General features: G+C 41.2%; 1 protein-coding gene across 2 annotated transcripts in view; it reads left to right on the top strand.

Annotated features, from left to right (window-relative positions):
• Positions 1–15181, top strand: part of FSHR (follicle stimulating hormone receptor) — a 206704-nt gene that overhangs the window by 130067 nt on the left and 61456 nt on the right. The window lies entirely within an intron of this gene.

Below are 15181 nucleotides of genomic sequence, written 5' to 3'. Positions count from 1 at the left end.
ATAAACCACCAGCACCCATGAGTGGTTTTGAGCAACTGGGACCAGTCACCTTCTTGAGGCCTTAGATTCCTGAGAGAGTCAAAATAAATAATCTCTTAGGTCCCTCCTCTCACTAAGCGTTATTCTGTAGTTCTGTAATTCTGTGATATGATGATCTCACAGGCTGATGTTTTGATAAAGGATTAGGAGTCAAGGTGGATCAAGAGCCTTGAATGCCACTTAGGGAAGTTGGGTGGAGTGGAGGGGTGGTTACAGCCAAGATAGGCATAGCCATGAAGGCCCCTGGATCCAAAACAGCATCCAAAACAGGGAGGCAGAAAAGAGGATACCACTGAGGAGTTACACTTCATGGCTTTGCCCCTTGGATGGGCATGATGTTAATACATACATAACATGCCAGTTGTCCTTGGTCTCTTCTGTCACTGGCAGAGACCCTTTTAAAATGAAAGGCAATGTGAAATCAAATAAAGCACCTAAGAAAACCATGCCTGTGGGAGCTAGTTGCATACAAGGACCCCTTTAGGACATTGTTAACATTTCTGTCCCCCTCCCTCTCCTATAATTATCAGTGATTTGCCTTCAGCAGCAGTAAAGAACATAGTTTAACACAGTCATCCCAAGTTCTAAAAGAGCAATGCTTTGTATAAAGCCTATAAAGACCAGGCTTGCTGCTTAAAGACATTGAAACACGTTGAATGTGACACTGGGTAGCCACCTGTGTAGGTAGAGGAAGCAGCCCCATCTCCAGCATTGCGTGAGGGGTGGTTGCCACAAAAGAGAATGTTAAAACACCTTCGCTGGCTTACTCCTAATGCCCAAATTCCACCTTCAAACACCATCTTCTGTGTTAAATGCCACCTTCCATCTACCCTTCCATCTATTTCTCCAGGGGTGAGAAATGCTAGGTCTCGACTAATAGCTCGGGGAGTCCATTTATCAAGTCGATGATGAGTTTCATCTCAAAAATGGGTGTCTGGAAGAAAAGCATAATGGAAAGGAGAAAAGGGAATAGAGAATGGGGCAGGGAATCACAGTATCATCAAAGAAAAGTAACTGTAATAACACCAGGGATAATAATCATTCTAACCATTCCAAAAAGGTGTTTATGTGTTAAATGCTTTACAATTTAGCAAATGCTTTCACAGACATAATTTAACCTTTATGTTGATCATATGAAATAGATAAGAGACAGTGTTTTACTCACTTTACACTTGAGGTTTGGAGAACTAAAGGGTCTTGTCCCAGGCCACATCACTAATAAGCAGGTGGAAAACTAAAACTCGATGCCAGCTATTGACACCTGCATACACCACTTTGCTCTAAAGGTATCCACAGGGTCACAGTGACTCCGTAATAGAGGAGATTTGGGGAAGTTAACCACATGCTTTGCTGATCAGACTTTTCTAAACTCCTTGGGACCGTGGAAGGGGGGTCAGGCAATACTCTGAAAATCCAAGGCCTCATCTCACCAGCTTTCATGAGCTCCAGCTCTCATCCTTTCCTGTATTAGAACTGGCTTCCTCTTACACAGTCCTCAGATGAAGAATAACTGGGGAAGGGGAGAGGGAGGGAGTGGCAAGCAGAAAGTCAATCACTGTAAGTTCTCCTACGGATATTAAACATTTGAGCCCTCTAGACTCTGGGTGTTGTTTCCTTAACACAAATGCTCCCCGATAGCTGGCTTTGTGTTTACTTTCTGTGGTGTTGCACCGTGCCTGAGAGGCGTCTACAGTTCAGCCACTACAACAATTACCTCACTTCATCTTTTTCTTCAGTGGCTGAGGACCTAAAGCTCATTTATATCCAGCCTGCTATAAAATCATAATGGATGACATATGTGATATAAGGGGCTCCAGAAAGGACTTAAAGCTCTAACAATACCTCTAGTCCCTGCTCCTTTGTGCCCTGTATTCCTGACAATTCTCTTATTAAAGCTTTGTTCCCTATTAAAATGTAATCCCCTCCCCTCCAATCAGACTTTAGTCCTCAGACACTGGCACTTGGGGGTAAATGATTTTTTTTTTCTTACAGCAGAGACTAGTATAGGGAAACAGGGTGGAGGAGGGCTCTCAAAGGGGCCCAGGGATGCAAGGTGAAAGGCCCGTCATGCTTCCCCTGATGCTGTATGCCAGCCTCCAGCTTGCACACAGCCACCAGTGCAGGCAGCTTGGTTGCGGACCATTCGTTTTCCTCTCAAATGCCCTCGTTCCTTATTTGAAAACAGCCCTCCTGTGTTGGCCTCTTTATCAACTCCCCTTTCAGCTACTACTTATACTCACTTTAAAACTGATGATTGTCCCCCTTACTTTTGCACAGTGTTTGGGTGTTAGAAGAAAGAAAAACCAACCATAACCGAACATCCTTTAGAATCCATTCTCAGGTTCTTCTTGGCAGGTTATAAACTGTTGCTACTATAAGACATATCTTTAGGTTATACAAGCAGCAAGCAATGAAAAAAATCACACTCAACTCTGGGGAGAGATTTCCAATAGTTTTCACATTTCCTCATTGTCCCTGCACATCTCTAGCTCTCTTTAAGTACTATTGGGCTTACTCAGTCACTGACCTTGTCTAATCATATTGATTGTCAGCAATTGCAGTCTAATTGGAAAGCAAGTTGCTATGGTAATTCCTGTGTCTTCTGTCTTACATTTAAAGACACAACGATCCTAAAAGGGGGAAAATTGCTTGTGGTTGGTGACAGAGGAAAACATAATTAGATATGCAAATTATAAAACTAATGTATTCAAATGAATTCTGAAATCTCAACAAGGATTTGATGTAATAAATTGGTCCCCAGAATTTCCACCAAAGGCACATTTGGTCAGAAGGTATTCTTTTTCTCCAAATACTTGTATTTTTAGGAAAAAATAAATAAAGACAACATATCATGGACAAGCAGGAAGAGGGTGGCTATTCACAGCTGAAAACTGGGGATAGGATCCATAACACCAGGATACTGCACTGTGTGCTTGAAGGAACACCAGCACAGGAGATGGCAGACCCGGATTCTGCTCCTCCTTCTATCTTTAACTTGCTGTGCGGCCTTGGGTAAATCACCTCGCTTTTCTGTGCCTTATTATTCTTCACTAGCAAATAAAGTGACAGCTTTTGTGTTTTTCATTTATTTCACCCATCAATAATCACTTACTGAGCACCTGCTATGTCCCAAGCTATTAGCAGGAAACATTGAAAGCCAGTCTCTCTTGTCACTATGTACTCCAAAGAGAGTACAATTTCTATTAAATTAGATGCTCCTTGAAGGCAGAAACTATGTTCTTTTGAATATGTATGAAGAAGAGGCCTGCAAAGGAATTTGAGATTTGGCACCAAAAATACCAAAGTATTGTTAATTCCTGCTCCCTCCAACTAAATAAAAATTGAGAGCCTGCCAAGTGTGATTTGAGGCGCCTGGTATTATGGAGAACGTGACAGTTGCCACAGCTCCAGCACTCAGGGGCCTACAAACAGAAGTGCAGCTGGTGTGACAGCCTGACTATGATAAAATGCTCTGATAAAGGCAAAAGTAACGTGCTAGGCAAGCTCCGAGAAGGAAAAATGTCTTAATTCTGGAAGATTAGGAAAGGCTTCCTTGGAGAAAACATTAAACGTTGGGCCTTAAAATTGGAATGGTGTTCCTTTCCCACTCCACCAGTCAGGTGGGAGGGTAAAGTATATGTTTACTTGACTCAATATAAGGCAAAGGACTTCAAGCCCTGAGGATGTCATTTGTTCATTCAACACACATTTATGGAGTACTGGCTGGGTGCACAGACACAACCTATGAATATAACAAAGTCCATGACCCTAAGGGATTTACAGTCACTAGACTTGACGCTAGTAGAAAATAGTAACAATAATTATAAATATCATTCCTTTAGCACTTACTAAGCTTCAGATACTTAACATGTAACTATTTCATAAGGAATTCTCACAAAGTTTTATAAAGGTAAATACCATTATCCCCATTTCAAAGACAAGAAAACTGAGGCTCAGAGAGGCTAAACAACTTTGTCAGCTTCACACAGCTAGTAAGTGCTTATATGGATCTACAATGCTACCTCTGCTGCCTGCTTTGTAACGTAGATACCTCCTTCCCTGGAAGTAATAGCTTTAACCCATTGGTTCTACAGCTCCAGCAAGAAGACCCCTGGAACTAGAGCGGATTAATGCATATGCACTCCTATCATCATACATCAAGAACATCTTAACCTAGATCAGCTCCATTATTAATTAGCCATGTAATTATAGCTTCTTATACCTTTGTTACTTTATGTGTTGAAAAAAGGGAAGGGGGGCATGTGTAGGAAAATAAATCTAGGAGATAGCTGATAAAATCTCTTCCTTTGCTGATTACTCTGAAATTCTAATTTCAGGGTCCTTGGAAAACCAAAACAAAATTTCTAAAAGGTGTCTAACAGGATCCTCATCATCTGAAATTATTTTAGTAAAGGACAAATGCATACTTCACAATTAAATTATGCACATCAATAGGGGTACAGAGGACCCCTTCCGAAGCTGCTAACATGAGGAATGCGATCTGGTTTCTCTTCTCCCTCCGCATAGAGCCAGCACCCTCCATCCTCAACAGGAGCCATTCCACCGTTTGTGCTGCTACTCTCTAAGTTTTTATTTAAACAAAGGGTCCCAAAGGTACAGCAGAGGCCAGAACATATACTGAACCAGGTTGTTGATCCCCAACATCTTGGGTGGCCTAACTGGCGAAATCACTAACATGAAAGATTCATGTTAAAAAATAATCCACTCTTCTTATTCTTCCCTAGAACGGTGGCATTTTTCTCTAGGCATTGGTAGTCTCATAAAATAGGAAGCATTTAAAAATCATTCCTTTTTCTTCACCTTGCAGGTCCCTTTGCTGTAAAAATATGGACAGTCTCAGGACCAACAGGAGACAAAGGAGGTGCAGGAGTAGGGCTTTTGCCTATAATTTGGGGGTAGAATGGGGGATAACTACTGTTCAGAAATAGATATAAAACCAGTTAAATATGGAGTCAGAGAATACAGACCCCTAAATTTCTGAATGGTTGCAAAGGGCAGGGTGGATAACAGCTTTGCATGCAGGGCACTTATAAAGGTACTACACTCAAAGTTTCCAAAGGGGAAAATAAGCCCATCAATGTGACTCAAATACAAAAGCAGCCAAATGTGAACTCCTTGTTGCTCCTTCACTGCGGCTCATAAAGGAAGCTCTTTCATGCCAAGATAAGAGTTAATGAGGTGTAAAATGGAGGGGCATAAAAAATAGAGTAATTATAAATTACAGAGTGAAAACAGAGGCTGGAAGCAGGAGGAAAGCCATTTAGGGAACGGGGGAATTATGTTACAGGTATGGTATCAAAAAGGCACAATCGAACCCAGAGAGAATTATTAAGGATGGTTTTGGGTGCTCTGTGATGGCAGCAGTGGACAGGACAGCCTCCAATAATACACACAGACACAGACACACACACACACACACACTTGCTATTTCTTTAGCAAGAGGCTCAATACATATGTCAAGGAGGAAATCAACACTGGCTTACTGGCTTGTAGGGGGTATCAGTGGAGCCCTCTTTAAGCTGACAATAAAACATATGTCTGTCTTCAAGAGAATAATGGCTCAGGCTAGGGGTCCTTTCTCACACTTGTCCAGGCCTTCAAGTGGTAAATGGTCCTTGCTGGCTACACTGCTGCTGCTCCCTCATGGGTGCACCACAGAGCTACTCCCAAAGATGCAGTGCCATAAGAAGGATGCCGCATGGAGCCCCACCTCACCCCAGCTTGTTAAAAATGAAAGCTGGCTGTCATAGAGGACTGCCAAAGATGAGGCTGGCTGCCTTTTAATAACAGAATCACAGAAATAATTAAAATCACAGAATTCCAGGGCTAGCAGGGACCCTGGAGATCATTTGGATCAACAGTGTTGTTTTATGGATGAGGAACAAAGGCCCAGGGAAGGTAACTGATTTGACTCAAGGAGAGTGGTTAATTAGTGGCAGAGTCAGGACTAGAACCTAGGCCTCCTGACTCCAGTGAAATAATAAAAATATTAGTAAGCAGGACGACCTTTGCATAACACTATGTGCTTTTATCCTAGAGCATAACATGCATAACTACATTGAGTATAAAATGTACTGAGGGACAGAGGATCTTCACACATCTTACAGAGGAAAACGGATCTCAGAAAGCTCCAGTGATTTGCCAAAGTGATGAAGGGCTTCCTTTGGCCCACTCAAGAGACCTTTCCTTATGCAGTTTTGCATTTCTGGAGCTTAGAGAGCTGGGGGTTCAAATTTCTTAACCTTAACACTCTCTCAGCCTATGTGTGCTAATGGATATAGTAGTCTGCATTGTTAAACAGTTGTTCTTTCTAGCATGCTGAGTTTTGTTGTTGTTTTTTCATGAAACAGTTGAAAAAGGGAATAAAACAGACGAGGACCCCATAATTCAATAAACAGCAGCCATCATGTGTGCTCACAAGAGGCAAGGCAACTCAATCACAGGTAGTAAATACTGTGTCACTGAAGAAGAGTAGTTTCCAGCTAAGTTAGGTCAAATATAGATTTCGTTTTTAGGAAGACTTTTTGGTTATTTCTTTTCTCCAAATTGGCCAAGCAATACTAATTAATCCATCAATAAGAATGTACTTAACACCTACTGTATGTACCCACTTCACCAGATGGTAGATGTAAAACTCTTACCCTGCCCTGATGTGAGGAACATTTGCTGAACAAGTACTCACAACCACACAGGGTTCTAGACTCCTACCTAAGGTATCAGAGTAGGATAGATGACAACAGACTCCAAAATGACAGGGACTTTCAGAGCAAGTTTCTTTCTTTCTCATCGAGTAGTCCAGGTTGGTATTTCTCAGCATTTTATTTAAGACCCCAGGGCAAAAGCAGCTTTGCCATCTTCAGTTATGGTTTTCAAGGTTGTTCTGGGCACCTCCAACTAACAATTAAAAAGGAGACAGTGTATGGAGAAGCACAATGGTAGGCGAAGGACCAGGCCTGAAATAGCACATATCACTTTTGTTCACCTTCCACAGGAAGAGCTTTCTTCTCACAATGCGGCAACTAACAATAAGACTGGCCAGGAAATGTAGTCCAGCTCTACCCCCAGGAATAAGAGGAGGGAAACTGATTTTGGAGGACAGTTAGCAATCTATTCCATACCATATATTATCTCCATAATTCACACAAAAACCCTAACAGGCGGGTATAATTATCCCCATTAAAATAAAAGTCATGAGTATTAATTGACTTGTCCAAGGTCACATGACTGGGCAATGATAAAGCTAGAATTTGAATCTAGGCCTGTCTGGCTTCCAGGTTCACGCTGCCACTCACACATGTGTGTCAACCAAGACAAATATGAGTCAGCAGGGCCCTAATGAGACAAAGCCATTAGTGAGATTACCCAGGCAGAGCATTTAGCACTGTGCCTGCTACACAGCAAATGTCTAATAAAGGTTAATTATTATCATTGTCATCATTATTCCTGCAGCCTTGAGTTACGCAACTCAAACTTACAAGTGTCCCTAACCTATGGACACTTTACTGTCCCTGTCTCTTGAGTGTCAAAGGCTACTCCAACCTCGCACCTCACTTTCTTTTGCCTCTGCCAAAGCTGTCAGGTCACATCAAACCCAAACGACCTGATCAACATGCCTTTCCTTTCTCTTTTACACAGCATATCCACTCCCTTACTACATACCAACTCCATGTCTTTCATCACTGGGAACTCAGAAATTCCTGTTTAAGAAAGAAATTGACTACCTTTTCGAGCTTCCAATCTAATCTGGCTCTACCTCCAGAAAATCTTTGTCCTTCCTTCACTTATTTTTGGAGACAGAGTTTCGCTCTGTCACTCAGGCTGGAGTGCAGTGGTGCGATCTCAGCTCACTGCAACCTCTCCCTCCTGGGCTCAAGTGATACTCATGCCTCAGCCTCTTGAGCAGCTCAGACTACAGGCCTCCACCACCAAACCTGGCTAGTTTTTGTATTTTTAGTAGAGATGGGGTTTCACCATGTTGGCCAGGTTGGTCTGAAACTCCTGATGTCAAGTGATCGGCCCACCTCGGCCTCCCAAAGTACTGGGATTATAGGCGTGAGCCACTGCGCGGCCCTTCCTTCACTTTTTATCATCTTCTTTCAATTCCATTTGCTTTCCCAGATAATTATCCTATGCATGGCTCCCAAGCACAAGAACTAGCTGCACCCCTGTGTCCAGGTAGGGATAGACTCATAGGCCACCAGCTTCCACTTCACTATTTTCTCTACTCATCCCTTCATTCTTAGTCTTGCATATTATGTACATAAACTTAAATATTTCCCAAATATTAAGTAAATAATTGGTACACTTAATTTGTTTGAAAACAGATGACCCATGACCAACATCAAACCACTCCTGAGTCACCACATGACTGTTAAGAACGATTGGTCTGGTGGAAATTGCAAAGCTGACAATGAGGGTAGGAAATAAAGGTAGGTTTGCAAGAAATATAGAAGAGAGTAATTGAGAGAATTTAAGATCTGTTTGCACACAAAATGGTGCAGAGAAGTCAGAGATGGTCTCAGAATAAAAAACTTAGGTTAGTCCAGTGGGCCAGTAGGGATATCAGAGGGAGCCGTTGGCTGGGGTTGTGACTGAGGAGGGGAATAGAGTTGGGAGAGGAAAAGAATCAAGCTGCTCTAGACTGACTGACTGTGATGGGTTCACAAAACATGTATCCCTCAGGTTGTTGCAGACAAGGATGCTGGTCTCAAGAGGGAAGCTCATTCTGGTGATGTGTAATTCATCAGCAGAGAGGTCCTAACTGAGGGGCTACAGGGGGCGTCAACAGGAAAAGCTTGAGGGACACCAAGACAGGGTTAAGAAATGGTGACATTTAGAGACAGTGCATTGGGGGAAATATGGTGCATAGGGAAAAATAATAAAATGTATTGAATTGTTTACTCGGGTGTGTTGGGCACTTGCCATACTGTCCTCCACTTCTGTTTACTCGGCACTCACAACTTTTCATGCATATGAATAAACTGCAGATGTTTGTAAGATAAGGGCAGAACTATTTGCCATCTTATATCCTTCATATTTGCACAAAAAATGTACTAAATGGTGCTTATTATATGAGTTGCTGCTTGGAACTTTGACTTATGTGTGCTATTGGGGAAATTACTTAACTTCTGTGTGCCATCCTCATCTGTAAAAGGGCCTAAGGATGGCACTTAGCTCACAAGGTTGTTGTGAGGATTAAGCAAATTAATAAATGTGAAGCACTGAAAAATTGCCTGACACGTAAGTGCTTAATAAACATTAACTATTATGACTGAGATTTTTAGTCCCTTTCCTCATCTGCTGAGATAAGCAAGGGAAACATATTATATCAAATTTTAGATTAAAGTTTAAATTAAGGTAAAACTAAAAATGAAGACAATAGTTTGTTGTTGATGTATTTGAAAGCAAGAGCATTTAATTCAAATTTCTGAATTAGGCTGAGCCACTGAAGGTACTTTTATCTCCGTCTCATTTTGGGGATATCTTTAGGATAACTCTAGCAAGAACTCATCTTGCCCATGAGAAGGAAGCAGATCTGGGAAGACAAGACATTCTCAGGCATGTCAGGAAAGGATAGCACCACTGCGGTCATCTGAGGAGGCAAAAGGAGTCCTTTGGCAACATCTTCACCACACCCTGACATGTCCCACCTTGAACTGACCCTCTCCTAAAGGGAAGAGCATACTTTTTAGGTTGTGATTTCAGTGGTGGAGACAATCCATGTTGAGGCACACACACGCTCTACCTAATCTCCTTTATGCGGCCAGCAGACCAGATAGCCAACCTCACTATAGGACTTAGAACGGGGCTGGGGTTCGGAATAGTAACATAGCCTGGTTTAAGTATTTAAATGATTCTATAGGTGAGGTTAAGGGAACAACCTGAATTTCCCTAGGACCTATGTCAGTAGAGTTTTCTCTCAGCACAGTGGTTGACTGTCACAAGATCTCCCAGCTGCAGATGAATTTAGTCCCCAACTCCACAAAGAGAGGAAGGCAGGCTATCAGCATGTATGTTGACATTAGAATTTACCATGTGCCAAGAATTGTACTTTCACAAATACCTTCTTATTTAATTCCTTTGACAACCCTTTGAGGTAGTTATTATTCCCGTCTTATAGACGAGGAACTGAAGCTCAGAGAGACTCTCACAGGTGCCCACAGTTATTGAGCTAGGAGAAAATGGAAGCAGGACTCAAACTCAGATCTCGACTTTATTGTAAAGTCTCTGGATCTAACATTAAGGGAATTCTAAAGGAGAGTGGAAGTGTGTATTTTGAGAGCTTTATGAACTTTTCTGGAACATATTTTCATGGGAATTTTCACCTACCTTCTTATATATGATATATATGTATTATACATATTATAATTATATTATATGCAGATTACATTTCAGTATCACAAGGTATACAACATATGTTACATATACAGTATGAATTATTATATGCACATACTCTATCTTGTTATATTGAAAAGCAATATACCAAAAGTTTTATTTTTTCTAGTAACTAAAATATACCCCATCAAATACAGATAGCACCAGTTAAGGAAAGCCTAGAATACTAGTCTCGCTGAGTTAGAGATGAGGATCCATTTTATTAATCTTTAGATTCCCGGCACTGATCTCAGTGCCTAAAATACACAAGCTTCTTAATCAAAATTCATTGAACATTTTTTGAATTAGTTCTCCACTCTCTTAAAGATTCACTCCAAGTTTTCCGCTAAGAAGCTTCCCTCCTGTGTGAATACACAATTTGATTTGCAAATACTCTGTTTACTGCAAGTTTTCAGGAACATGGCTTTATTGTACAAAAGCAAAGGTGGAAAATCTTTTATAATCTTTCAAAGATAATTCATTCATTCAGCAAACATTTGACTGGGAGCAGGAATATTAAGATAAAGGGCAATGTCACTGTCCTCCAGCAGTTCTTAGCCTAGTGAGGGAAACAAAGCAGAATGCAAACCCAATGCAATATGCAAGGGGCGGTAATAGAGGGTCTATGGAAATCCTTAACCACTGGGGACTCAGGAAAGGAAAACAGTCAACTAAATTTAGTTTGAGCTTATTAAAAACAAAAGAAAGAAATTTGATTCGGTGACTATTACAGATATTTTAATGCAATTTAATCTCAATTTACTGAGTTAGGGAGAAATATTTTGGATATATTAGAGAAAAATGCTCTGTGAAGAGAGAGGCAAGGGAGGAGGGAAAAGATGGGAAAGACCCAGAGGGGACTACATCACCTCTATCAGAAACAAAGTGAAAAAGAAGTTCCTGTGAGTTTTTGATGCTTATTCTTTTATTTTTATTTTTTATCTTATTCATTTCAGGGATATATTATTTACTCACCAAAATCTGGAGTTTAGGCACAATCTTGGCTCACTGCAAACTCCTTCTCCCAGGTTCAAGTGATTCTCCTGCCTCAACCTCCCGAGTAGCTGGGATTACAGGCGTGCACCACCATACCTGGCTAATTTTGTATTTTTAGTAGAGATGGGGTTTCACCATGTTGGTCAGGCTGCTCTCAAACTCCTGACCTCAAGTGATCCACCTGTCTTGGCCTCCCACAGTACTGGAATTACAAGTATAAGCCACTGCACCCGGCCCTTATTTTCATTTTTTAAAATTTTACTTTAAATTCTGGGATACATGATATGCAGAACATGCAGATTGATTACATAGGTATACACGTGCCATCCTGTTCTCCAATTCATGTCATGGAAATCCAAGTGAGGCCTTTAACTACTGGTCACAGCTCTTCAGAGTTCTTTGTATCCAATAAACCAGTAACAATTCTACTTAGAATCAGTTTAGCACTTGACATATGAGTATCAGCTGTAACAGTGAACAAATTAATATGACTCTATAACAGGTTGAAACTTTATGCTGGAGCAGACCAAATTCAATATGCTCATTTGCTCCCTAAAGTCCGCAATATTGGAAAAAACCCTACACCCCACCCCTCCATCAAATGTACTTGTATATTTGAAGGAAAGGAATTTGATAATGGCTCTGAAACTCACTCCAGAGAGAATGCCTTGATAACCCCCAGTACCTCATGCAAGCACATGTCCCTATCCTTCATACAAACATGGAATCTCATGTATAGACAGGCCCTTAAAAGTCATCTTCTCTAACCCCTGGTCAGATACTCAATGAACCCCTATAGCCACCAGTCCTCTCTCCTGTTTTATTTTCTATGGGTGTTTTGTCAGTTCAAGGACCTCATCTGATAGCCAGAGAAGGCCTAGGGAGACAGCTGTGACCCAGAGAGGCACAGATAAAGGTATCCATATACTATACGTTCAGCAGACCAAATATTTGAATGTGTCACTTTCATGCTATACTCTGTTTTAGTAAAATTCCCTGGAACAAAATCCTAAGTCATAGACAAGCTAGGCTGGGCTGTCACCTGCTGGACTTAGACATGTTGCCTGCAGAAAAGGGGGTGAAATAATGCCACAAACTTCACTTCCTTCAGTTTAGCAGATGACTTTCATAGGCCTTAAGATTTCTTTTCCTCAGTCTACCCTTTGATCCATTCATTCATCCAGTAATCGTTTATAGAGCACTAACTACACATCAACTTATAACTAGATGCTAGAGATACAAAAACAGATGAATTAGACAATGACCAAAAAAAGCAGTAACAAAACATGGTGGTGATTGCTTTAACTGAGAAATGGAAAAGATCTTGTGAGAAGCTAGACAATAGGAAAACTTCAATGCTGGTAGAGTAAAAGCAGGCTTTTCAGAGGGAATGCAGATTTTTCTAAACCAACTACTTCATTCCCCTGGAGCTCTTCTATCACACTCTGCATATCCACCTATGAATATGTACATTGGGGCAAAAAGTCTGATAGCATATTATTACTATTTCCCTAAAGGACCTTGCAATACAAAGTATGACCAGCACTCCGACTATTAGAAATGCAGGACCTCAGGCCCCACTCAAGACCTTCCCAATGAGAATCTGCATTCTAAAAAGATCTCCAGGTGATTCTCATGTGTGTTAACATTTGGGAAGCGCCATCCTAGAAGACAAGTAAAGGAGAGACTCATCTCTGAAAATTCTCTTCTACAGAGCTTCTGTGCTTGAGGATGAAGGCTCCTTGCACTCCTCTGGAAAAGACAAGGGATCTCATCTATCCCCTTATTTTACAACAAAGAATCCAAGGTCCAGAGGGGTGCTCAATATGGCATGGGAGGCAGGGCGGGTAGAAAAAAGTGTGTGAGCCCTTCTGTCAGTCACAGTTGGTCTCTCACACAGGTGGGGCCATTTACTAATGTGGAGACCAAAATACCAACCTCGCAGGCATGTCAAAAGGATTACAGAGTATGTAGGTAAAGTGGCTGATAAACAGTAAACACCCAATAAATTATAATAGTAATAACTAGAGACAGAATTGGGTTAGATCGGAATAAGATGTCTAAATTTCTCAATGAAGGACTTTTCCATGACTGTACCCTGTTCACCTGCCCCCAACCCTTGTCAGCCCAAAGGCATCCCCCTACCCAACTCTAACACCCGGTACTGTCTTTGAAGTTGAGACCGTCAAATATGGACTACTTTCTGAAATCACTGATTTAGAAGCGTTTCTTTACTTTGTTTGTTCTAATAATTTCTAGTTCTTTTTGAAAAACAAATCCAGATAAGGGAATTCTCAATATGTGAATTTCGGCAAGGACATAATATCTCTACGAGTGGTGACCAAATGTACTGCTAACTGCTAGTGAACCTGGAAATAGCTTTGGGAGGAGATGGCCTTATTTGCATTTGAGCCCTTCCTATCAGCTAGCCTTTTCCTGAATTCCTTATTCTCTACCAGTGCCATTCTTTCACTCTACTGCATTCAAATAAATGCCTCCTTCTTCCATCCCTTTCCCCCTTCTTCTCAATTCTGTACCTCCCAGATGTCCCTGTACTTATGGGACACAGAGTGAAATAATAAATGGCCAATAGCCAGCATGATGTTCATTCTCTCTCTCTCTATGTATACATATATGTATATATGCATGTATGTAGATATACACATATACATATATAAGTAGAATATAGATAATATATACATATATACACATATATACATAGAATATAGATAAGGGTGGGGTATGTGTTTTTCTAAATATGTATATACATATATATACACATACGTATATATATACACGTATATGTGTGTGTATATATAATACATATTTAGAAAAACACATACCCCACCCTTATCTATGTTCAACTGTGCAAATGGTGAGGACTTTAATTTACCAAATAAATCATGAAAGATGTTATTATGGAATAAGAGGAGCTCTTCTCACAAAATGTCTCCTCATTCATGGGGGCTTCTGAGAAATGGCCCTGCCCCCACTGGGTTAACAAGCCACAGATGTCACCAGCCCCCGGTCACAGATACACCAGTCACAGATGCAACAGCAGACTGCTGCTGCTCACAGTCACACTTCCCCTCCCCCATGGGCCTTCTTTTTTTGCCTCCCCTCCAGGCCTTTCCCTAGATCAAGAGCCTTCCTAGAACTCTTCCGCTAAATCCTAGGCCAGCAGACAGCTCTTCTACCTCAGCCAATTTGAATGCATGCTGCCTGTGAGATTTCCTGAGACACTCTCAGCTGCCGCATTAAAACTGCGTAAGAGTCTTCCTCAGGAGGCCTAATAATAGCACATTTCATCTGTGAAATACTTTATAAATATTAACTGATTAAGCTGCCCTCTCTCCTCACAACCTCTGGGCTTCTGCCTAGTGGACTTCATTCTATTCTGCCCTCAAATTACTCTGGGAGAAAAAAACACTGAGACTTGAGGAATCTTTTCTGTGTATTCTAAGCCAAGACATCATTGATGGCCATGGCCATGCAACAACCTCCACCTAAGTAATGGCATGGAGTGGAAAGGGATTTAAATCTATGCTTATTTTATTATTTTTCTTAATTTTTAAGTTCCAGGGTACATGTACAGGATGTGCAGGTTTGTTACACAGGCAAATGTGTGTCATGGTGGTTTGCTGCACTTATCAACCCATCACCTAGGTATTAAGGCCAGCATGCACTAGCTATTTTTCCTAATACTCTCCCTTCCTCAATCCTACCCCCTGACAGGCCCCAGTGTGTGTTG

This window comes from Mandrillus leucophaeus, unplaced genomic scaffold (assembly GCF_000951045.1).
Source record: "Mandrillus leucophaeus isolate KB7577 unplaced genomic scaffold, Mleu.le_1.0 Scaffold229, whole genome shotgun sequence".
Taxonomy (NCBI): domain Eukaryota; kingdom Metazoa; phylum Chordata; class Mammalia; order Primates; family Cercopithecidae; genus Mandrillus; species Mandrillus leucophaeus.
The sequence above is the reverse complement of the archived record's forward strand: the minus strand, read 5'-3'. Positions and strand labels throughout refer to the sequence as shown.